This window comes from Aegilops tauschii, chromosome 2 (assembly GCF_002575655.3).
Source record: "Aegilops tauschii subsp. strangulata cultivar AL8/78 chromosome 2, Aet v6.0, whole genome shotgun sequence".
Classification (NCBI taxonomy): Eukaryota; Viridiplantae; Streptophyta; class Magnoliopsida; order Poales; family Poaceae; genus Aegilops; species Aegilops tauschii.
The window spans coordinates 288,945,645-288,969,786 of NC_053036.3; positions in this window are offsets into that span (position 1 = coordinate 288,945,645).

Here is a 24,142-nt window from a genome sequence, read left to right on the forward strand (position 1 = left end):
TTCTTGATCATTACTAGTTGGCGACCGTTGCGTAGTTTCTCATCTTACTCTTGTACTCGCAAGTTAGCCACCATACATGCTTAGCCGCTTGCTGCAACCTCACCACTTATCCTTTCTGTACCCATTAAGCTTTGCTAGTCTTGATACCCATGGTAATGGGATTGCTGGGTCCTCGTGGCTCACAGTTTACTACAACAACAGTTGCAGGTGTAGGTAATGCGATGTTCATGACGCGAGAGCGATGTTTACTTGTTTTGGAGTTCTTCTTCTTCGTCGATCTTGGGTTAGGTTCCTGGTCGGCAGCCTGGGCTAGCAGGGTGGATGTCGTTTGAGTTTCTGTTTGTGTTTCACTCATAGTTGGATGTTGTTCTCAAGTATGATGTTGATGTATTCTTGTGGCATTTGTATGCCTTGTATGTATCACCAACTATTATGTAATGGTACGATGTAATGATATCCACCTTGCAAAAGCGTGTCAATATGCGGTTCTATCCTTGGTGGGACCTTCGAGTTCCTTTAGGATAGAGTCGCATATTGGGCGTGACACCCCGCTAATAAAAAAGTTTGGTTAAGTTTTGTGTGGATGAAGTGTTCGAAGATCGAGGAGGTATTGATATGAGAAGAATGAGGAGATGCAAGAGATCAAGCTTGGGGATGCCCGAGGCACCCCAAGTAAATATCCAAGGAGACTCAAGCATCTAAGCTTGGGGATGCCCCGGAAGGTATCCCATCTATTCAACAAGTATCGGTATGCCTTGTTTTTTGTTTTATTCACATGATATGTGTAAATTCTTCTAGCGTCGTGTGCCTTCTATTATTTTCTTTTAATAAATTCACCATGCTGGTATGAGATAGTCATGGGTTGATTTATAGAATGCTCTATGCACTTCACTTATATCTTTTGAGAATGTCTTTATAGAATGCTCTTTTACTTCACTTACATTTGTTAGAGCCTGGGCAAATCTTTTATAGAAAGAATTAAACTCTCATGCTTCACTTATATCTGTTTAGATATTCAGCAGGAATTGGTCATTTGCGTGGTTAGTCATGAAATCCTACATAAAACTTGTAGATCACTGAGATATGTTTGATTCCTTGCAATAGTTTTGCGATATACATATGGTAATATATGGGAGGTACTAGCGAATGATTGTGGTTTAGTAAGAATACTGGTGTTAAGGTTTGTGATTCCCGAAGCATGGATGTATAGTCTCTCGTTATGCTAAGAAGTTGGAGCATGATTTATTATTGATTGTCTTCCTTATGACTGGCGGTCGGGGACGAGCGATGGTCTTTTCCTACCAATCTATCCCCCTAGGGGCATGCGTAGTAGTACTTTTATTCGAGGGCTAATAAACATTAGCAATTGATACGTCTCCATCGTATCTACTTTTACAAACTCTTTTGCCTTGTTTTGGACTCTAATTTGCATGATTTGAATGGAACTAACCCGGACTGACGCTGTTTTCAGCAGAATTGCCATGGTGTTATTTTTGTGTAGAATTAAAAGTTCTCAGAATGACCTGAAACTTCATGGAGATTATTTTTGGAATAAATAAAAAATATTGGCGAAAGAATAAACCAGAGGGGACCCACACCCTATCCACAAGGGTGGAGGGCACGCCCTCTGGTCTTGTGGGTCAAACAGACCTCCACCGACCTCAACTCCAACTCCATATATTCACGTTCGGGGAGAAAAAAAATCAGAGAGAAGGATTCATCGCGTTTTATGATACGGCGCCGCCGCCACCTCATGTTCTTCCTTGGGAGGGCAGATCTGGAGTCCGTTTTGGGCTCCGGAGAGGGGAAATCGTCACCATCGTCATCATCAACCATCGTCCATCACAAATTTCATGATGCTCACCGCCGTGCGTGAGTTATCCCATCATAGGCTTGCTGGACGATGATGGGTTGGATGAGATTTACCATGTAATCGAGTTAGTTTTGTTAGGGTTTGATCCCTAGTATCCACTATGTTCTAAGATTGATGTTGTTATGACTTTGCTATGCTTAATGCTTGTCACTAGGGCCCGAGTGCCATGATTTCAGATCTGAACCTATTATGTTTTCATGAATATATTTGTGTTCTTGATCCTATCTTGCAAGTTATAATCACCTACTATGTGTTATGATACGGCAACCCCGGAGTGACAATAATCGGGACACTTCCCGGTGATGACCGTAGTTTGAAGAGTTCATGTACTCACTAAGTGCTAATGCTTTGGTCTGGTACTCTATTAAAAGGAGGCCTTAATATCCCTTAATTTCCAATAGGACCCCGCTGCCACGGGAGGGTAGGACAAAAGATGTCATGCAAGTTATTTTCCATAAGCACGTATGTCTATATTCGGAATACATGCCTACATTATATTTATGAATTGGAGCTAGTTCTGTGTCACCCTATGTTATAACTGTTGCATGATGAATGCCATCTGACATAATTATCCATCATTGATCCATTGCCTACGAGCTCATTTCATATTGATCTTTGCTAAGTTACTTTTCCCTTGCCACTGTTACGATTGCTACAAAACTGCTACCGTTACTTTTGCCACTGTTACCGTTACTTCCATACTAATTTGCTACTAAATACTTTGCTGCAGATATTAAGTCTTTCAGGTGTGGTTGAATTGACAACTCAGTTGCTAATACTTGAGAATATTCTTTGGCTCCCCTTCTGTCGAATCAATAAATTTGGGTTGAATACTCTATCTTCGAAAACTGTTGCGATCCCCTATACTTGTGGGTTATCAAGACCTTTTTCTGGCGCCGTTGCCGGGGAGCATAGCTCTATTCTCTGAGTCACTTGGGATTTATATCTGTTGATCATTAGGAGGAATTTTAAAGATCAAAGAACCAAGATTTTTCCCTCAACTACGACGGGAGGTAAGGAACTGTCATCTAGCTCTGCACTTGATTCACCTTCTCTTTTGAGTAAACTTGCAACACTTACACCTGCTATTGATTCCCATATGTCGCATGTTATTGATGATGCCACTTCTAGTATGCATTACGCTTATGATGAAACTACTTCTCTGCTTGATAATACTATGCCACTAGGTGAATTTCTTGATGAACAACTTGCTAGGGTTAGAGAGAATGAAATTACTGAAACTGATGATATTATTGAAACTGAAGATTATGATTCTCCCCCTAGATTTGAATTGCCTGTTGTACCTGAGGGTTATATTATGGATGAGGAAACTGCTAGAGACTTTCTTGCTTGTAATGATAGAGATGATCTTAACAAACTGTTAGCTAAGCTGAAAGAAAAGTCTTCGAATGCTAGAGTGCAATATGACCCTATGTTTGCTACTTCACCTATCTTTGTTACTGATAAGGATTATGAATTCTCTGTCGATCCTGAGTTAATTACTTTGGTAGAATCTGATCCTTTCTATGGTTATGAATCTGAAACTGTTGTGGCACATCTTACTAAATTGAATGATATAGCCACCCTATTTGCTCATGAGGAAAAAATTCGCTATTACTATATTCTCAAATTGTTTCCTTTCTCGTTAAGGGTGATGCTAAGGTATGGTTTAATTCTCTTGCTCCTAGTTGTGTGCGTAGTCCCCAGGATATGATTCACTACTTCTATGAAAAATATTTCCCCGCTCATAAGAAACAAGCTGCTTTAAGGGAAATATTTAACTTTGTGCAATTTGAAGAAGAGAGTCTCCCACAAGCTTGGGGGAGGCTTCTCCAATTACTTAATGCTTTGCCTGATCATCCTCTTAAGAAAAATGAAATACTCGATATCTTTTATAATGGACTAAGCGATGCATCCAAAGACCACCTAGGTAGTTGTGCTAGTTGTGTTTTCAGGGAACGAACCGTTGAGCAAGCTGAATTGCTATTGAATAATATATTGAGTAATGATAATGATTGGACACTTCCTGAACCAACTCCTAAGCCCACTCCGAAGAAAAGGGGTATTCTATTTCTCAGTCCTGAAGATATGCAAGAGGCAAAGAAATCTATGAAAGAAAAAGATATTAAAGCTGAAGATGTTAAGAATTAACCAACTATTGAAGAAATGCATGGTCTTGATAACCCGACGCAGGTAGTAGAGGTAAACTCTCTCTATAGATTTGATGTAGGTGATATTCCTCATAATAAGTCTGCTAGTCAATGCTTGGATGAGTTTGATAATTTTATTGTTAAAAAAGAAAACTTCAATGCTTATGTTAGTAGACAATTGAAACGTAATGCTTGCATGCTTGACCACTTGGGTGATTATATGAGTAGAACTGTTAATGATCTTAAGCTTATTAGTAAACATGCTTCCATGGTTACAACTCAAGTAGAACAGGTACTTAAGGAACAAGATGATTTTCTTAATGAGTTGAATAGTAAGAATAATAATAATGTTGTTAGGGTTATGACTAGAGGTGGTAAAATGACTCAGGAACCTTTGTATCCTGAAGGCCATCCTAAGAGAGTTGAGCAAGATTCTCATAGAACTAATACTGATGCACCTAGTCCTTCTAATAAAAAGAAAAAGAAAACTGATAGGACTTTGCATGCTAGTGAACCTGCTATAGACACACCTGAGAATCCCAATGATATTTCTATTTCTGATGTTGAGACACAATCTGGTGATGAACATGAACCTAGTCATAATGTTAATAATGATGTTAATGTTGATGCTCAACTAATAATGACAATGATCTAGAGATTGAACCTGCTGTTGATCTTGATAACCCACAATCAAAGAATCAACATTATGATAAGAGACTTTGTTGCTAGGAAACATGGTCGAGAAAGAGAATTACCATGGGTTCAAAAACACATGCCCTTTCCTCCTAAGCCATCCAAGAAAAAGAATGATGAGGATTTTGAGCGCTTTGCTGAAATGATTAGACCTAACTTTTTGCATATGCGTTTGACTGATATTCTTAAAATGCCTCCTTATGCTAAGTATATGAAAGATATTGTTACTAATAAAAGAAAGGTACCTGAAGCTCAAAATTTCCACCATGCTTGCTAATTATACTTTTAAGGGTGGAATACCAAAGAAACTTGGAGATCCAGGAGTACCAACTATACCATGCTCCATTAAAAGAAACTATGTTAAAACTGCTTTATGTAATCTTGGAGCCGGTGTTAGTGTTATGCCTTTCTCTTTATATCGTAGACTTGAATTGAATAAGTTGAGACCTACTGAAATTTCTTTGCAAATGGCTGATAAATCAACTTCTATACCCATCGGTATTTGGGAGGATGTGCCTGTTGTGGTTGCAAACCTTACTATCTTAACGGACTTTGTTATTCTTGATATTCCCGAGGACGACAGTATGTCGATCATCCTTCGTAGACCCTTTTTGAATACTGCAGGGGTCGTTATTGATTGAAACAAAGGCAATGTCACTTTTCATGTTAATGGTAATGAAGAACCTCAAGTTCGTAGTATCAATTCTATTGGAAAATTTTCAACTATTACTATTCTCCGGTTTCATGTTATTAGAAAGAAGTTTGTTAATAAGACTTGATCAACCTTGTTAATGGATTCCTTTTGATGGGCATGAGATGGATGAATTTAGAAAGCACAACTTTCTGTACCCACTTTTTACTCTCTGTTACTTAGATTAAATAAAGCCAAAATAGTATTTTTTCTTTCTGTTTTCTGAATTATACGCGCAATAAAAATGTCCCAAAAATAAAAGTTCTCCAAATGCCCTGAAAATTTAGTATGATTTTTTATAGAATATTTAAGAATTTCTGGCACTGAACACACACCAGGGGGATGCACCAGTGGACCACAAGGGTGGAGGGCGTGCCACCTGTCTTGTGGGTCCCACATGGGTGCCCTCCACTTATTCTAGCACCCATCCACTTCGTCTTCCTCCAGCAAAAATCATCCCATAGCTCAAACCCGTGTTCTTGCTCATTTTGCTGCCATTTTCGATCTCCTTGCTCAAAGCTCCATTCGCAAAACTGCTTTGGGGGATTGTTCTTCGGTGTGTGACTCCTCCAATGGTCCAATTAGTTTTTGTTCTAGTTAGTTATTTATTGCAAATTTTTGATGTTGTGTTGACCTTGTTCTTGAGCTTGCATGTCAAATTTATATGCTCCAAAGTAGTTTTGATGCATGATATAGCTTCTAGACACTTGTAGGAGTAGTTGCTATCAATTTTATTGAGTTTGGTTCACTTTTATTTTGAGTCACTAAAAATTTCCGAAATTTTTTAGAGGAAGAAAAATGTCTAGGAAAATGTACCAAGGTGGTTCTTTGAGGAAGCAAGCACCGAGGCTCGCGATACGTGAGCCGGACCTTGAACCACCCAGGGAAGCTCAAGTGCGGCCTTGTGAATGGCCGTCAGACGATTTTATAGTTCATGCAGGCTTCAAGGATGAATTTGATGTCTATGTACGTAATACTATTACCTCACCGATTCCTTTGTGCGGAGGTCTGAATTTTCATCTAAGCTCAATACCCATACTATTTTATTTGATCTTTATGATGAATCATATACCATGGACCTTGAAGATTTTAATACTGCTTGCAAAATCCCACAGTGGGGCCTTTTTAGTGAGCCTCACAAATCTGAATACAAGGATATCCTTGCTAGCATCACTCTGGGAGAAACTAGAAATATCACACAAGCTACCATAGGGAGCATTCACTTTCCTGCCATACATTATATTGCTCTCTTATAGGTAGATGTATTAATGGTAAACATGAGTGTTACCACCTTTGCATTCCAGATCTTAGTGTCCTCAAGTGTGCGGTGTTAGGTGTTAAGCGATATAACTTGGGGGCTATTATTGCAAGGAGGTTACATCTTAATGCTAAAGATGGAGATTTATTTGGTGGGATTTATGCAACTTGTTTAGCTAATTATCTTGGTGTATCCATAAGAGGGAATGACATTGAGTTGCCACCTACTTTTCTAGATTATAATGCTATGGTACGCTACCAGTTTCTTGAGAGGAACGAATAATCCCTCCAGTAATGATTAATCTTCGACAAACGGCAAGCCGTCCATATTACCCTTCCTGTTCCTGCCTTCTTTAACTTTCAGGTAAATGGGAGATATTTTATAACCAGAGAGGAGGCAAATGAGTATGAGAGAACAGCGGAGGCTGCTCGCCTCCAGGAGGCAGCTCGCCAAGTGGTAGCTATCGCAGCACAATACAGCCCCAACTATGATTTCGGATATCATCTGGGCCAGTGGTGGCCCTAGACCAACTTAGGCCAAAATCCTAAGCTTGGGGGAGTACGTATTTCTCACCGACATTACATTCATGTTCACACACTCATTTCAGTTGTCAGTGTTCATACTTTTTCATTGTATATCCATGTTAGTTTATTTCTTTTTCTTGCTTTCTTCTTGTGTGTTTGAAAAACCTTAAGAAAAACAAAAAAAATAGTTGTAGTTAGTTTACTTTCCATGCTTATTTAGTTGTAGTATTAAAAAAACCAAAAAGATTTCTCGTTCTTCTTTTTGCTTGTTGGGAGCTTTCCCATGTAAATAGTTTTTCTCGTTCTTGTTTTACTTAGAAAAACAAAAACTCCAAAAGCATTTCCGTCTGTTTCTTTGAAATTCTTTTTCTTTTCTTCGGGGGTCGAGATGAGAAGACCACGATGAAAATGTTGAGTGGCTCTCATATGCATTATTGTTGATCTAACAAAAGAGCCCATATTGACTTGTCTTCTCCTTTGAATAAATGTTTGCAGATTCCAGCTTAGTCCAATGCACGTGCACTATTATTATTATCCACACCGTTCGGTCATGCAAGTGAAAGGCAATAATGACGATATATGATGAAATGATTGAAATGAGGAAAAGCTGGTACGAACTCGACCTATCTTGTTTTTGTAAATATGATTAGTTCATCGTTCCTGATTCAGCCTATTATGAATGAAACATGCTTGCAAGGACCATTAGAGATAATAGTTAGTCATGCCATGCTTAATTAGCTAGGAGTTTATAATGGTTTACCTTGCGTGCCAACATGAAAATTAAAATGGTTGTGATGTAGTATGATAGGATGGTATCCTCCTTTGAATGATTCGAGTGGCTTGACTTGGCACATGTTCACGCATGTAGTTGAAACAAAATCAACATAGCCTCCACTATATTTATGTTCATGGTGATTTATATCCTACTCATGCTTGTATTGAATGTTGGTTAATCTCAATGCATGTTTATGACTGTTGTCGCTCTCTAGTTGGTCGCTCCCTAGTCTTTTTCCTGCCTTCACTTGTACTAAGCAGGAATACTGCTTGTGCATCCACTTCCATAAACCCAAAGTTGTTCCATATGAGTCCACTATACCTTTATATATGCGGTATTTACCTGCGTTCCAAGTAAATTTGCATGTGCCAAAATCTAAACCTTCAAATGATTATCTGTTTTGTATGCCCGAATCGCTCATGTAGCGACTGCGGGCTGTCAATATCTTCCATGCTAGGTGGGTTATTCTCACAATGAGTGGACTCTGCTCATCATTCACGAGAAAATGGCTGGTAACCGGGATGCCCAGTCCTAAGCTCAAAACAAATCAAAAAAATAATTGCAAACAAAACTCCCCCAGGATTGTTGTTAGTTGGACAGTACCCGTTGTTTCGGACCTGCCCTGGAATGTGCTTGCTGGTGGTGGGGGAGTATAAACTTTATCATTATGTTTGGGAACCGCCTATAATGTATCTAGTATGGAAGATACCGAGATCTCTTGGTTGTTATCTTGACAATAAAAGAATACCGCTCAAAATATTATTTATCTCTGTTTTAAAAACTCGAGCTCTGTCACCTCTGCAAATCCCTGTTTCCCTCTACGAAGGGCCTTTCTATTTACTTTTATTGCTGAGTCACCATCCTCTTATAAAAAGCACCAGTTAGAGAGCACCACTGTCATTTGTATGCATTGCTATTAATTTATATTGAGTATGACTATGACTGGATCTCTTTTACCATGAATTACAATGTCTAGTCAGTCCTTGATCATCAGGGGTGCTCTGCATTTATGTTTTGCGGTCTCAGAAAGGGCTAGCGAGGTACCATCTTGTTATGTCATATCATGATTGTTTTGAAAAAGTGTTGTCATCTGAGATTTATTATTATTGCTCGCTAGTTGATTATGACACTGATATGAGTAAATGTCAGACCTAAATGTTATTGTGAATATGGTTAGTTCATAATCTTTGCTAGAAACCTGGATGCTGGCTTTACATAATTGCAACAACAAGATCAAACAGAGTTTGTAAAAGTTTTCCTTTATCACTTTCAGTTTGTCAACTGAATTGCTTGAGGACAAGCAATGGGTTAAGCTTGGGGGAGTTGATATGTCTCCATTGTATATACTTTTCCAAACTCTTTTTCCCTTGTTTTGGACTCTAATTTGCATGATTTGCATGGAACTAACGGGGACTAACGTTGTTTTCAGCAGAATTGCCATGGTGTTATTTTTGTGCAGAAATAAAAGTTCTCAGAATGACCTGAAACTTCACGGAGATTATTTTTGGAATAAATAAAAATATTGGCGAAAGAATCAACCATAGGAGACCCACACCCTGTCCACAAGGGTGGAGGGCGTGCCCACCCCCCTGGGGCACGCCCTCTGGTCTTGTGGGCCCCACAGACCTCCACCAACCTCAACTCCAACTCCATATATTCACGTTCCGGGAGAAAAAAACAGAGAGAAGGATTCATCGCATTTTACGATACGAAGCCGCCGCCACCTTTTGTTCTTCCTCGGGAGGGTAGATCTGGAGTCCGTTTTGGGCTCCCGAGAGGGGAAATCATCGCCATCGTCATCATCAACCATCCTCCATCATCAATTTCATGATGCTCACCACCGTGCATGAGCAATCCCATCGTAGGCTTGCTGGACGGTGATGGGTTGGATGAGATTTACCATGTAATCGAGTTAGTTTTGTTAGGGTTTGATCCCTAGTATACACTATGTTCTAAGATTGATGTTGCTATGAATTTGCTATACTTAATGCTTGTCACTAGGGCCCGAGTGCCATGATTTCAGATCTGAACCTATTATGTTTTCATGAATATATTTGTGTTCTTGATCCTATCTTGCAAGTTATAGTCACCTACTACGTGTTATGATCCGGCAACCCCAGAGTGACAATAGTCAGGACACTTCGTGGTGATGACTGTAGTTTGAGGAGTTCATGTATTCACTAAGTGCTAATGCTTTGGTCCGGTACTCTATTAAAAGGAGGCCTCAATATCCCTTAGTTTCCAATAGGACCCCGGTGCCACGGGAGGGTAGGAAAAAAGATGTCATGCAAGTTCTTTTCCATAAGCACATATGTCTATATTCGGAATACATGCCTACATTATATTGATGAATTGGAGCTAGTTCTGTGTCACCCTATGTTATAACTGTTGCATGATGAATGCCATCCGACATAATTATCCATCATCGATCCATTGCCTATGAGCTCGTTTCATATTGATCTTTGCTAAGTTACTTTTCTGTTGCCACTGTTACGATTGCTACGAAACAGCTACTGTTACTTTTGCCACTGTTACCGTTACTTCCATACTACTTTGCTACTAAATACTTTGCTACAGATATTAGGCCTTTCAGGTGTGGTTGAATTGAGAACTCAGCTGCTAATACTTGAGAATATTCTTTGGCTCCCATTGTGTCGAATCAATAAATTTGGGTTGAATACTCTACCGTCGAAAACTATTGCGAACCCCTATACTTGTGGGTCATAATCAATAAGTCTGTGACTAACTTATGACTAATGTGAGTCCATGGGTTATACGCACTCTTACCTTTCCGCAATTTGCTAGCCTCTTCGTTACCGTGCGTTGCCCATTCTCACCTCAAGAGTTGGTGCAAACTTCGCCGGTGCATCCAAAATCCGTGATATGATACGCTCTATCACACATAAGTCTCATTATATCTACCTCAAAAGAGCCACCATACCTACCTATTATGGCATTTCCATAGCCATTTCGAGATATATTGCCATGCAACTTCCATCATCATCATATACTTGACTTGAGCATTCATTGTCATATTGCTTTGCATGATCGTAAGATAGCTAGTATGATATTTTCATGGCTTGTCCATTTTTTGATATCCTTGCTACCCTAGATCATTGCCCATCCTGGTACACTGCTAGAGGGATTCATATAGAGTCATACTTTATTCTAAGTATCGAGTTGTAATTTTTTGAGTTGTAAGTAAATAGAAGTGTGATGATCATCATTATTCATTATTAGAGCATTGTCCCAGTGAGGAAAGGATGATGGAGACTATGATTCCCCCACAAGTCAGGATGACACTCCGGACATAATCAAAAAATAAAACAAGGCCAAAAAGAGCCCAACAAAAAAAGGAAAAAAGAAATAAAAAAGAAGAAAAAGAAAAAAAATGATAGAAAAAGAGAGAAGGGGCAATGTTACTATCCTTTTCCACACTTGTGCTTCAAAGTAGCACCATGTTTTTCATATAGAGAGTCTCCTATGTTGTCACTTTCATATGCTAGTGGGAATTTTTCATTATAGAACATGGCTTGTATATTCCGATGACAGGCTTCCTCAAATGCCCGAGGTCTTCATGAGCAAGCAAGTTGGATGCACAACCACTTAGATTTCAGCTTGAGCTTTCATACACTTATAGCTCTTAGCTCATCCGTTGCATGGCAATCCCTACTCCTCGCATTGACATCAATTGATGGGCGTCTCCACAGCCCGTCGATTAGCCACATCGATGTGAGACTTTCTTCCTCTTTTGTCTTCTCCATATCATCTCTATCACGATACTCTATTTCACCCATAGTGCTATATCCATGGATTTTGCTCATGTATTGCATGGGGGTTGAAACAGCTGAAGCACATTAAAAAGTATGAACCAATTGCTTGGCTTGTCATCGGGGTTGTGCATGATAAATACTTTATGTTAAGAAGATGGATCATGACAAGACTATATGATTTTGTAGGGATAGCATTCTTTAGCATTGATATTTTGACAGACATGATTGTTTGTTGGGATGCCTGAGTATTGATGTCTGTATATCAAATTATAGACTATTGCTTATAATCACTTGTGTCTTAATATTCATGCCAAGATTAGATTATATGATCAAGATTATGCTAGGTAGCATTCCACGTCAAAAAAATCTTTTTTATCATTTACCTACTCGAGGACGAGTAGGAATTAAGCTTGGGGATGCTGATACGTCTCCATCATATCTATAATGTTTGATTGTTTCATGCCAATATTCTACAACTTTTACATACTTTTGGAAACATTTTATATCTTTTTTGGGACTAACATATTGATCCAATGCATAGTGTCAGTTCCTGTTTGTAGCATGTTTTTCGTTTCATAGAAAATCCATATCAAACAAAGTCCAAATGCGATAAAATTTTACGGAGAATTATTTTGGAATATACGTGATTTTGGGGAAGCAGAATGAACGCGAGACAATGCCTGTGGGGCCCACAAGCTCAAGGTCCGCGCCTCCTGTCGGTGCAACAAACCCTGGGTCCAATGCCCAGACTATGCACAGGCCTAAGGACAAGTTTGCAACACCCAAGATCAAACGAAGCACGAAGGGAGCAACTCTTTGAAGAATCAAAGAGCTGGTCGAGAAGACCAAGTCAAGCCAGAGAGACAAGATGTCACTAAGGGAAAAACCTCCCTTACCGGGCAGGCAAGCCTTGCGGGGTTGGGGTTACCCCGAAAGCAAGCCTCCAGATTGTCCTGGCAGGCCTGTCGGGGCTTGCAGAGGCAAACTACTCCACCGCACCACCTCACAGCGACGCAGGTCGTCGATCAGTGCGGTGTCAAGCCCCTAAGTGACTGCTTCCTGCCACATGGCAGCCACTCCCTACAGAAAACACCTCCAAATGACACTCGTCCTGATACGTGTCAAGCAAGCAGGCGCAAAGCTAGCAAAATAGCCCGGCAAGGCTTGCCGGGCACGCTGTGATGTGACACTGAGCGGCGCATTTAATGCGCTCTGTCCGTCTGCAGAGTTAGGTATGATAGCATTGTTTTCTATCTAATCAGTATGTAAAGACTGATTTGCCACTGTGGTGACCCCTTTATCTATGAAAGGAGGCCCATGGCAACCGTAGAGAGGATTCGTACCCTCGCATGCGTAGCCACTCTCGCCCCGAGGCTACCCTGCCGGGCAAGAGCGTCGCGTTCTCCACCATTATCCACCATCAATCCACCAAAGCAGGAGTAGGGTTTTACGCCTCACGGAGGCCCGAACTTGGGTAAAACTGCACGTGTGATCTCTGCCGTGCTGTGTTACGCTTCTCCACTCTTTGTGTGACGTGCCCATACCCCCGACGAACCAAAAGGGGCTCATGGCCCCATAGGTGGTCGTGGTTTCCCACGACATCTTTGGCGTGCCAGGTAGGGGGAGGCACTTGCGCGAACCCGAGAGTGTAAGCAGCGCGTCACCTTCATCGACATTTTCGCCATCAACGACTCCATCGACTATGGCGCCCAAGAAGAAGTCCGGCGTCGTAGCTCACCCGTCCCCCTCGAAGGCCCCACTGCCCACGACCGCCAACATCGTGGGGACTGCGGGGACGCATGGAGGTGTGGACGCCGTAGGAGACGTGGTTGACGCAGGCGACGTTGTTACCGCCTCCCCCGCGGTTGGGGCAGGAGCGGGAGGCATCGGAGAAGGACAACACCAACAACATCCCGGAAACCACCCTCCGTGAGGTACGGGTAGAGAGATTATTCCTTCTGTCCCTCCCTGCCTAGCCGAGGGGCATAGCCACGGCGGTGATGACTGCCCTGAGGCGAATCGCAATCCTCCGGCCGCCCCCGCCGCGGGTGCGGTTGTAGGACATGCACCGCCCCCGGAGCAAACTGGCCCAGCTAATGCTCCGAACAGGGTCATTGGTCCGCACGAGGCACCCTGATACGTCTCCATCGTATCTACTTTTCCATACACTTTTGCCCTTGTTTTGGACTCTAACTTGCATGATTTGAATGGAACTAACCCGGACTGACGCTGTTTTCAGCAGAATTGCCATGGTGTTATTTATGTGCAGAAACAAAAGTTCTCGGAATGACCTAAAACTCCACGGAAGATATTTTTGGAAAATATTAAAAATACTGGAAGAAGAATCCACGTCAGGGGCCCACACCCTGTCCACGAGGGTGGGGGCGCACCTGCCCCCTGGGTGTGCCCCCTGCCTCGTGGGCCCCTGGAGCTCCACTGACCTCAACTCCGACTTCATATATTCGTGTTCGGGGAGAAAAAAAATCAGAGAGAAGGATTCATCACGTTTTACGATACGAAGCCGCCGCCAAGCCCTAAAACCTCTCGGGAGGGCTGATCTCGAGTCCGTTCGGGGCTCCGGAGAGGGGAATCCGTCCCCGTCGTCATCATCAACCATCCTCCATCACCAATTTCATGATGCTCACCGCCGGGCGTGAGTAATTCCATCGTAGGCTTGCTGGACGGTGATAGGTTGGATCAGATCTATCATGCAATCGAGTTAGTTTTGTTAGGGTTTGATCCCTAGTATCCACTATGTTCTGAGATTGATGTTGCTATGACTTTGCTATGCTTAATTCTTGTCACTAGGGCCCGAGTTCCATGATTTCAGATCTGAATCTATTATGTTTTCATGAATATATGTGAGTTCTTGATCCTATCTTGCAAGTCTATAGTCACCTACTATGTGTTATGATCCGGCAACCCCGAAGTGACAATAATCGGGACTACTCCCGGTGATGACCATAGTTTGAGGAGTTCATGTATTCACTATGCGTTAATGCTCTGGTCCGGTACTCTATTAAAAGGAGGCCTTAATATCCCTTAGTTTCCATTAGGACCCCGCTGCCACGGGAGGGTAGGACAAAAGATGTCATGCAAGTTCTTTTCCATAAGCACGTATGACTATATTTGGAATACATGCCTACATTACATTGATGAATTGGAGCTAGTTCTGTGTCACCCTATGTTATGACTGTTACAGGATGAACCACATCCGGCATAATTCTCCATCACCGATCCAATGCCTACAAGCTTTTCACATATTGTTCCTCGCTTATTTATTTTTCCGTTGCTACTGTTACAATCACTGCAAAACCCACAAATATTACTTTTGCTACCGTTACCGTTACTTCCACACTACTTTGTTACTAAACACCTTGCTGCAGATACTAAGTTATCCAGGTGTGGTTGAATTGACAACTCAACTTCTAATACTTGAGAATATTCTTTGGCTCCCCTTGTGTCGAATCAATAAATTTGGGTTGAATACTCTACCCTCGAAAACTGTTGCGATCCCCTATACTTGTGGGTTATCAAGACTATTTTCTAGCGCCATTGTCGGGGAGCATAGCTCTATTCTTTGAGTCACTTGGGATTTATATCTGCTGGTCACTATGAAGAACTTGAAAGACGCAAAAACAACAATTTATCCCTCAACTACGAGGGGAGGTAAGGAACTGCCATCTAGCTCTGCACTTGATTCACCTTCTGTTTTGAGTAAGCTTGCGACACCTAAACCTGCTTCTGCTATTCATTCTGATATGTCGCATGTTATTGATGATGCCACTTCTGCTATGCATGATACTTATGATGAAACTACTACTATGCTTGATACTACTGTGCTACTTGGTGAATTTCTTGATGAACAACTTGCTAGGGTTAGAGAGAATGAAATTATTGAAACTGATAACATTGATGAAAGTGATGATGAAGACTCTCCCCCTAATAAATATGAATCGCATGTTGTTCCCGAGGGTTATGTTTTGGAAAAAGAAGCTGCTATAGCTATTTTTGATCAAGAGGTTATTAGCTAAATGGAAGCAGCAATCTCTTAATGCAAGAATGAAACCTGACCTTGCTTTTGCTACCTCACCTCTCTGTGTTACTCATAAGGATTATGAATTTTCTGTTGATCCTGATATAATTACTTTGGTTGAATCTGATCCTTTTCATGGCTATGAATCTAAAACTGTTGTGGCACATCTTACTAAATTAAATGATATAGCCACCCTGTTCACTAATGATGAGAAATCTCGCTACCTATATATCCTTAAAATATTTCCGTTCTCATTAAAGGGTGATGCTAAGATATGGTTTAATTCTCTTGATCCTGGTTGTGTGCGTAGTCCCCAGGATATGATTTATTACTTCTCTGCTAAATATTTCCCTGCTCATAAGAAACAAGCTGCTTTAAGGGAAATATATAATTTTGTGCAAATTGAAGAAGAGAGTCTCCCACAAGCTTGGGGGAGCCTTCTCCAATTACTTAATGCTTTGCCTGATCATCCTCTCAAGAAAACTGAAATACTTGATATCTTTTATAATGGACTAACCGATGCTTCCAGAGATTACCTAGATAGTTGTGCTGGTTCTGTTTTCAGGGAAAGAACACCGGATTAAGCTGAAATTCTATTGAATAATATGTTGACAAATGAAAATAATTGGACACTTCCTGAGCCAATTCCTGAGCCTATTCCTAAACCAACTCCGAAGAAGAGAGGTGTTCTATTTCTCAGTCCTGAAGATATGCAAGAGGCAAAGAAATCTATGAAAGAAAAATGTATTAAAGCTGAAGATGTTAAGAATTTACCTTCTATTAAAGAAATACATGGTCTTAATTTACCGCCTGATGAACAATTATATGATCTTAATCCTTCACCTATTGAAGAAACTCATGGTCTTGATAACCTGACACAGGTAGTAAAGGTAAATTCTCTCTATAGATATGATAAAGTTGAAATCCCTCCTACTAAGCTTGCTAGCCAATGTTTCGATGAGTTTGATAACTTTATGGTTAAGCAAGAAGATTTCAATGCTTATTCTGGTAGACAATTAAAACAAAATGCTTATATGATTGAACACTTGGGTGATTATATGGCTAATGTTAAGGCTGAACTTAAACTTATTAGTAAACATGCTTCTATGGTTACCACTCAAGTAGAACAAGTACTTAAAGCTCAAAATGATTTGCTCAATGAATTGAATAGTAAGAATAATGACTATGCTGTCAGAGTGGCTACTAGAACTGGTAAAATGACTCAGGAACCTTTGTATCCTGAAGGCCATCCTAAGAGAATTGAACAAGATTCTCAGAGAAATAATATTGATGCACCTAGTCCTTCTAAAAAGAAGAAAAAGAAAAATGATAGGACTTTGCATGCTTCTAGTGAACCTATTGCTGAACCACCTGAGAATCCAAATGATATTTCTATTTCCGATGCTGAAACACAATCTGGTAATGAACATGAGCCTAATGAAAATGCTAATGATGATGTTCATGATGATGCTCAACCTAGTAATGATAATGATGTGGAAATTGAACCTGCTGTTGATCTTGATAACCCACAATCAAAGAATCAACGTTATGATAAGAGATACTTTGTTGCTAGGAAACATGGTAAAGAAAGAGAACCTTGGGTTCAGAAACCCATGCCTTTTCCTCCCAAACCATCCAAGAAAAAGGATGATGAGGATTTTGAGCGCTTTGCTGAAATGATTAGACCTATCTTCTTGCGTATGCGTTTGACTGATATGCTCAAAATGAATCCTTATGCTAGGTATATGAAAGAAATTGTTACTAATAAAAGAAAGATACCGGAAGCTGAAATTTCCACCATGCTTGCTAATTATACTTTTAAGGGTGGAATACCTAAGAAACATGGAGATCCAGGAGTACCAACTATACCATGCTCCATTAAAAGAAACTATGTTAAAACCGCTTTGTGTGATCTTGGAGCCGGTGTTAGTGTTATGCCTCTCTCTTTATATCGTAGACTTGATTTGAATAAGTTGACACCTACTGAAATATCTTTCCAAATGGCTGATAAATCAACTGCTATACCTGTCGATATTTGTGAGGATGTGCCTGTTGTGGTTGCAAACGTTACTATTTTAAAGGACTTTGTTATTCTTGATATTCCCGAGGACGATAGTATGTCTATTATTCTTGGAAGACCCTTTTTGAATACTGCAGGGGCTGTTATTGATTGCAACAAAGGCAATGTCACTCTTCATGTTAATGGTAATGAGCATACGGTACACTTTCCGAGGAAACAACCTCAAGTCCACAGTATCAATTCTATTGGAAAAATTCCATCGATTATTTTTGGAGGTTTTGCATTTCCTCTTCCTACTGTCAAGAAGAAATATGATATTCTTATTATTGGGGATGTGCATATCCCCGTTGAGGTAACATAGTGTTATTCCAAATTTCTTCGATTCCATGTTATTCGGAATGAGTTTGTTAACAAGACTTGATCAACCTTGTTAGTGGATTCCTTTTGATGAGCATGAGATGGATGAAGCTAGAAAGCACAACCTTCTGTACCCTCTCTCTACTTTCTGCTATTTAGTTGAAATAAAGTAAAATAGTATTTTCCTGTTTGTTTTCTGATTTATCCGTGCAATATAAAAATACCCCGGAAATAAAAGTTCTCCAAATGCCCTGCCAAATTAATATTTTTTCTGGAATATTTGAGAATATCTGGAACTGAGAACACAGCAGGGGGAGCAAGCACCTTGCCACGAGGGTCCAGGGCGCGCCCACCCCTACAGGGCGCACTCCCCTGCCTCGTGGGCCCACGGTGGCTCCCCTCCACTTATTTCTGCACCCACACACTTCTTCTTCCTCCAAAGAAAACACCATCCAGCTCAAGCACGAGTTCTAGCTCATTTTGCTGCGATTTTCGATCTCCTTGCTCAAAGCACCTCTCACAAAACTGCTTGGGGGGGATTGTTCCTTGGTATGTGACTCCTCCATTGGTCCAATTAGTTTTTGCTCTAGTGCTTTATTCATTGCAATTTTGTGCTGCCTAGGTGACCATGTTCTTGAGCTTGCATGTCAAATTTATATGGTTCCAAGTAGTTCTAATGCAGGATATAGGCTCTAGGCACTTGTAGGAGTAGTTGCTATCAATTTTATTGAGCTTGGTTCACTTTTATTTGAAGTTACTAAAAATTTCAGAAATATTTCAGAGGAAGAAATATGCTTAGGAAAATGTACCAAGGTGGTTCTTCAAGGAAGCAAGGACCCAGGCTTGCAACGCGTGATGCTGACGATGAGCCACCAAGGGACGCTCCAGTGCGGCCTTGTGAACGGCCTTCAGAAAACTTTATGGATCGAGCGGGAATCAAGGAAGAATTTAACGCATATTTGCGTAACGCTGATCTTGTGAGCTTCGAGGAAGAAAAGTGCCGCCAGTACCACTATCTCACTAGTTCCTTTGTGAGGTGGTTTGAATTTTGATCTTCACGTAATTCCCCAACTGTCCTGTTTGATCTTTATGAAAAATCTTATACGATGGACTTAGAGGATTTTACCACTGCTTGCAAACTTCCACAATGGGGTAGTACTAGTGAACCTCGCAAATCTGAATTTAGAAATTTTCTTGCTAGTATAACTGTGGGGGAATCTAGAGATATAGCACAAGCTACCATAGGGAGCATTCATTTTCCTGCTATACATTATTTTGCTCTCTTTATAGGTAGGTGCATAAATGGTAAAGATGAAGCATGTCATATGTGTGTCCCTGACCTCGGTATTCTTAGGAGTGCTGTGTTAGGAGACAAATCTTATAATTTGGGAGCCATTGTTGCACGTAGGTTGCATCATAATAGATTTAATGGAGATTTCTTCGGCGGAATTTATGCAACCCGCTTAGCTGATTTTCTTGGTGTAACCATACGTAATGATGATATTGAATTGCCTCCTACTTACCTAGACTTTAATGCTATGGTTCACCACCAGTTTGTCGAGAGGAATGAATCGCCTCTCCAATATCACTTTATCTTTGACAGACGTCGTGTTGTCCGTATTACTCTCCCTGCTCCTGCCTTTTTGATTATCAGGCAAAAGGAAGACATTTTATTACCAGAGAGGAGGCAGATGAGTACGACAGGAGGGCGGAGGCAGCTCGCCGTCACGCTGCAGCTCAGGAGGCAATAGCCGCTGCATCTCAGTACGACCCCAGCTACAACTATGGATATCCGCCAGGCCATCCGTGGCAATAAACCAACTTAGGCCAAAAGCCTAAGCTTGGGGGAGTACGTATTTCCCACCGACATTACATTCATGTTCACACACTCATTGCTAGATGTCGGTGCTCATACTTTTTCACTGTAATATCCATGCTAGTTTATTTTTCTTGCTTTCTTCTTGTGTGTTTGTTAAACTTTAAGAAAAACCAGAAAAAATTAGTGTAGCTTTTATCTAGTTTACTTTTCTCGCTGTAGTAGTAATAATTAAAAAGAAAATCCAAAAAGATTTCCTGTTCTTCTTTTGCTTGTTGGGAGCTTTCCCGTGTAAATAGTTTTATTTCTTTTCTTTTCTTTGGGGGTCGATAGGGGAAAGACCATAATTAAATTGTTAAAGTGGCTCTTATATGCATTATTGTTGATTTAACCAAGAGCCCATATTGCCTTGTCTTCTCCTGTTTATTGAATGCTCGCAGATTCCAGCTTAGTCCAATGCACGTGCACTCTTATTATTTTTCACATTGTTCGGTCGTGCAAGTGAAAGGCAATTATGATGATATATGATGGACTGACTGAGATGAGAGAAGCTGGTATGAACTCGACATCTCTTGTTTTTGTAAATATGATTAGTTCATCATTCCTGATTCAGCCTATTATGAATAAACATGTTTGCAATGACAATTAGAGATTATAGTTGCTCGTGCCATGCTTGATTAGCTATGAGTTATAATGGTTTACCTTGCGTGCCAACATGCTATTAAAATGGTTGTGATGTGGTATGATAGGGTGGTATCCTCCTTTGAATGATTTAAGTGACTCGACTTGGCACATGTTCACACATGTAGTTGAAACAAATCAAGATAGCCTTCACGATATTTATGTTCATGGTGGATTATATCCTATCATGCTGGTACTCAATGTTCATTAATTTTAATGCATGTTCATGACTGCTGTCGCTCTCTAGTTGGTCGCTTCCCAGTCTTTTGCTAGCCTTCACTTGTACTAGGCGGGAATACTGCTTGTGCATCCAATCCCTTAAACCCCAAAGTAATTCCATATGAGTCCACTATACCTTCCTATATGCGGTATCTACCTGCCGTTCCAAGTAAATTTGTAGGTGCCAAACTCTAAACCTTCATATGAAATTCTGTTTTGTATGCTCGAATAGCTCATCTATCAACTAGGCCTGTCCGTATCTTCCATGCTAGGCGGGTTATTCTCAAGAGGAGTGGACTCCGCTCCTCACTCACGAGAAAATGGCTGGTCACCGGGATGCCCAGTCCCATGCTTTATGCAAACTAAATCAAAATAATTGCAAACAAAACTCCCCCTGGGACTATTGCTAGTTGGAGGCACTCGTTGTTTCGAGCAAGCCATGGATTGATGCTTGTTGGTGGAGGGGGAGTATAAACTTTACCATTCTGTTTGGGAACCGCCTATAATGTGTGTATCATGGAAGATATCGCCATCTCTTGGTTGTTATGTTGACAATGAAAGTATGCCGCTCAAAATATTATTTATCTCTGCTTTAAAATCGAGCTCTGGCACCTCTACAAATCCCTGCTTCCCTCTGCGAAGGGCCTATCTATTTACTTTTATGGTGAGTCATCACCCTCTTATTAAAAAGCACCAGCTGGAGAGCACCGCTGTCATTTGCATCCATTACTATTAATTCATATTGAGTATGACTATGACTGGATCTCTTTTACCATGAATTACAATGTCTAGTCAGTCCTTGATCTTTAAAGGTGCTCTGCATTTATGTTTTGCGGTCTCAGAAAGGGCTAGCGAGGCACCATCTTGTTATATCATATCATAATTGTTTTGAGAAAGTGTTGCCATCCGAGATTTATTATTATTGCTCGCTAGTTGATTATGCCATTGACATGAGTAAACATGAGACCTAAGAGTTATTGTGAATGTGGTTAGTCATAATCTTTGCTGAAAACTTGAATGCTGGCTTTACATATTTACAACAACAAGAGCAAACAGAGTTTGTAAAAGTTTTTCTTTATCACTTTCAGTTTGTCAACTGAATTGCTTGAGGACAAGCAAAGGTTTAAGCTTGGGGGAGTTGATACGTCTCCGTCGTATCTACTTTTCCAAACACTTTTGCCCTTGTTTTGGACTCTAACTTGCATGATTTGAATGGAACTAACCCAGACTGATGCTGTTTTCACCAGAATTGCCATGGTGTTATTTATGTGCAGAAACAAAAGTTCTCGGAATGACCTGAAACTCCACGGAACATATTTTTGGAAAATATTAAAAATACTGGAAGAAGAATCCACGTCAGGGGGCCCACACCCTATCCACGAGGGTGGGGGTCGCGGCCCCTGCCTCGTGGGCCCCCTGGAGCTCCACCGACCTCAACTCCAACTCCATATATTCGTGTTCGGGGAGAAAAAAATCAGAGAGAAGGATTCATCGCGTTTTACGATACGGAGCCGCCGCCAAGCCCTAAAACCTCTCGGGAGGGCTGATCTGGAGTCCGTTTGGGGCTCCGGAAAGGGGAATCCGTCGCCGTCGTTATCATCAACCATCCTCCATCACCAATTTCATGATGCTCATGGCCGTGCGTGAGTAATTCCATCGTATGCTTGCTGGACGGTGATGGGTTGGATGAGATCTATCATGTAATCGAGTTAGTTTTGTTAGGGTTTGATCCCTAGTATCCATTATGTTCTGAGATTGATGTTGCTATGACTTTGCTATGCTTAATGCTTGTCACTAGGGCCCGAGTGCCATGATTTCAGATCTGAACCTATTATGTTTTCATGAATATATGTGAGTCCTTGATCCTATCTTGCAAGTCTATAGTCACCTACTATGTGTTATGATCCGGCAACCCCGAAGTGACAATAATCGGGACCACTCCCGGTGATGACCATAGTTTGAGGAGTTCATGTATTCACTATGCGTTAATGCTTTGGTCCGGTACTCTATTAAAAGGAGGCCTTAATATCCCTTAGTTTCCATTAGGACCCCGCTGCCACGGGAGGGTAGGACAAAAGATGGCATGCAAATTCTTTTCCATAAGCATGTATGACTATATTCGGAATACATGCCTACATTACATTGATGAATTGGAGCTAGTTCTGTGTCACCCTATGTTATGACTGTTACATGATGAACCGCATCCGGCATAATTCTCCATCACCGATCCAATGCCTACGAGCTTTTCACATATTGTTCCTCGCTTATTTATTTTTCCGTCTGTTACAATCACTACAAAACCCAAAAATATTACTTTTGCTACCGTTACCGTTACTTCCATACTGCTTTGTTACTAAACACCTTGCTGCAGATACTAAGTTATCCATGTGTAGTTGAATTGACAACTCAACTTCTAATACTTGAGAATATTCTTTGGCTCCCCTTGTGTCGAATCAATAAATTTGGGTTGAATACTCTACCCTCGAAAACTGTTGCGATCCCCTATACTTGTGGGTTATCACACCACCTCGTCACCACACCATCCAAGCGACTGGCTCCCGACGGCGGGAGCCCGGCGCCACCGCTGCCAGCACCGTCAGGAGCTGGGCGACGTTGCGATCTACATCATCCTCACCAATGCCAAGTACCGCCTCGGAGGCCATGGCGCGAGCCCAACTATTACTGAGATTTCCACCGGGAGTTGATCAGATGGATGAGTGGGGAGCCACCATTCAGAGCCTGATTGGCTTTGCCGAGGCTGGAGGCTCACAGTGAGCTGGCCGGCCACGCCCCCCCAGACGACAACGGCGGCCCATGCTGCTGGCCGTGAGGAAGGGGCCACCCCCATGGTGCAATCCCCACCGCGACAACCAGCATGAGAGCCACGCGACTAAGAGCTTGGTGATGTCTCGATGGCATCATATGATCCTCGAGCACATCAAGGCCGACGGCGATCCCCGGAGGACGGGCAAACGGAGGGCGCGCGTCACCGTCGAGCGACGCCGCGACAACCACCACCAGTCCAATGGGCACGATGGCCCAACCGTCGACGAGCCTGCGCTCGGCGGAGGCGGGTACCTGCCTTTCGAGGCTGCGTGCCTGCTACCTCTTGAGCATGCGTTCCTTTTTCCCTTGAAGAGGAAAGGGTGATGCAGCAAAGTAGCGTAAGTATTTCCCTCAGTTTTGAGAACCAAGGTATCAATCCAGTAGGAGACTACGCAACAAGCCACCGAATACCTGCACAAACAAACACCAACTTCCAACCAACATGACAAA